This window comes from Herpailurus yagouaroundi, unplaced genomic scaffold (assembly GCF_014898765.1).
Source record: "Herpailurus yagouaroundi ecotype Mexico unplaced genomic scaffold, PumYag 181, whole genome shotgun sequence".
Taxonomy (NCBI): domain Eukaryota; kingdom Metazoa; phylum Chordata; class Mammalia; order Carnivora; family Felidae; genus Herpailurus; species Herpailurus yagouaroundi.
This window is the reverse complement of record NW_024412412.1, coordinates 19,921,273-19,923,540: the sequence shown is the minus strand read 5'-3', so window position 1 is coordinate 19,923,540 and position 2,268 is coordinate 19,921,273. Positions and strand designations below refer to the sequence as shown.

Below are 2,268 nucleotides of genomic sequence, written 5' to 3'. Positions count from 1 at the left end.
TATATACATATAAATAAGTAAATATGTATATATTTATATTGCTCTGGGTGCATTTTTTTTTCTCTGATTGCTTTTAAGATTTTTCTTATTACTGTTATAATTAAGGTGATAGTATGTCTTTTTTCTGGGTGTGTGTGTATCCTTTTCAAAATAAACTTTTTCCTAAAGTACGGTATACATGCATAAACGTGAACAAGTCAAAAGTGTACAGATTGATGAATCCTCTTGAAGTGAAAATGCTCATATAACCACAATCCTGATCAAAATAAAAAACATTCCTTGTGCTATAAAAGTCCTTTTAAATCCCCTTCTAGTCATTACTCTTAATATCTACCTCAAAATGATTGCTTTCCTGGTTTCACACACCATAGATTAGTTTTGCCAGATTTGAAATCTTTTATAACTGAAACTATACTCTGAATTTTATTTGTGGACGAGGTCTTTGGCTCTACATTCTGTCTGTGAGATTTAATACATGCTATTGCCTGTAGAAGTCGTTTTTTTTTTTTTTTTTCATATTTGTTACTCTTGTACAAACGTCCCCACACATATTTATCAGTACATTGTTGATGGGCATTTCGGGTACTTCCATTTGTTACTGATTTCAAGTGCTATTAACATTGAACATCTATTCCTTCATCTTCCGGTGTGTGGTCTGATGGTGGATCTCCACTGTCGCATTCTTGCTCTCCGAGCCATTGTAACTAACTGGTCCCTTCCTCACACATGCCGTCCGCCCCTCCTGTGCACTCCCCTTCTGTCTGCTCTCAGGAGTAGATGAGTCTTCCTCCCCATCCTGTTGGCTTTCCATCTCTTCAAGATGTGTCTCCTCTGTCTCCCTCCGGATGCTCTTGGTTAATCTTTCTCTGTCTTACTTCCTCACAAACCATGATGCTCCGCCTGAGTTCATCTTGCTCTGCTGCCTCTGTCTCTCTTCCCTCCAGCCTTTCGTGACCCTGTTTCTCTGCCTCTGCAGTTTCAGCGGCGCTTTTTTCCACATCCACCTCTACCTGGAAACCACACCAACTTTTAAGTTCATTGTTCTATGAATCTGTGCTTCCCAGGAATTTCCTCTTCGTTTCCTGGTTTGTCTCCTGTATTCAAAGAAGGTTAGTTTCTAGTTGATGAACCATCAAGGTTCTGTGATAACCTGCGTTCTAGCTGTTGTGACAACTGTCTGAATGTCTGGCACCACACTCCCACTGAGGATTTCACTGATGACACTGTAGTTTCTCTGGAAGAGGGCGGTGGCTGTGTGCTTCATTGAAAAGCCATCATCATAATCATCGGCATCTTCAGCAAGCTCAGTTCTTACATAAGGTTCTCCTTGGTCCATGTGAGACCGTCTCTGTCCACTTTCTTCCTCTAAAGCGGTGTCTGCATGTCTTTTTGTATTTGTGTAAGCAGGGCGTGTGGGAGAATTACGATAGTCCTTCGTAGATTCATTCCATTCTGTCTTCTATACTTCATACTTGTTTCAATACTCTTATTTTTCTTCATCTGTGAAATCTCATCACATGCCACCATTAATCTGGCCAATCACCTGCAACTTTAGGTCAGGGCTGGAAGCATTTACTTGGTTCCAGAACTTTGTGCCGTGCCTCATGTAGGGCATCAGTAGCTTATGTGGTGGCTTTGGGGGTTGTGGAATCGTAACACCAGACGATGCTGAGACCTGGCTGTTGGTGCCCAGGTTCCCTCCCAGCTTGTAGTTGTATGGTAATGCCTGGATGTACTGTATCCCCACAAACCCTGGTGTTCTGGCCATTTGTGTTGTAGGAGCTGGGGTGGGCGTTGAGGCATAAGATGTTCTTGTTGATATTCTGAAAGATTAAGTTCTCGGTTACTTAAAAATGAATCTGAGACACCATGGGCAGAAAAAGCACCCACAGCTGTGGTCCTGTTCCCCTTTGGGCTCACATATATATTAACTTTTGTTGAATATATCAGTAGGATTGAAATTGCGGGGCCAGAAGGCAGGAAACTGTTCAGTTTTAATATCAACAAATGACACACCAAAATGTTCATGTAAGTGCTCTCTCTGCTTCCTTTCTGTTTCTTGTCTGTCTCGAAACTTGTGGATGACTCCATATTTTGCTCTTGTCCAGGAAGGTCAGGAATCAGGAAAAGAGGGTGGTGTACTAATAGGGGTGAGGGCATCGTGGCGGAACGAGATAGTTGGGCACCTGTTTCATTGCCAGGCCACTAGCAACTCTGGGCTATCATCTGCTTATGTTCTGTCTCTGGAAATGCAGGTAGGCAGCAGAG

The 2,268-nt window shown here is 42.4% G+C and overlaps 1 pseudogene; it reads right to left on the bottom strand.

The window, feature by feature from the left end:
- Window positions 1-614: 614 nt before the first annotated feature.
- Window positions 615-1,783, bottom strand: LOC121039918 (SWI/SNF-related matrix-associated actin-dependent regulator of chromatin subfamily E member 1-like; annotated as a pseudogene).
- Window positions 1,784-2,268: the final 485 nt, after the last annotated feature.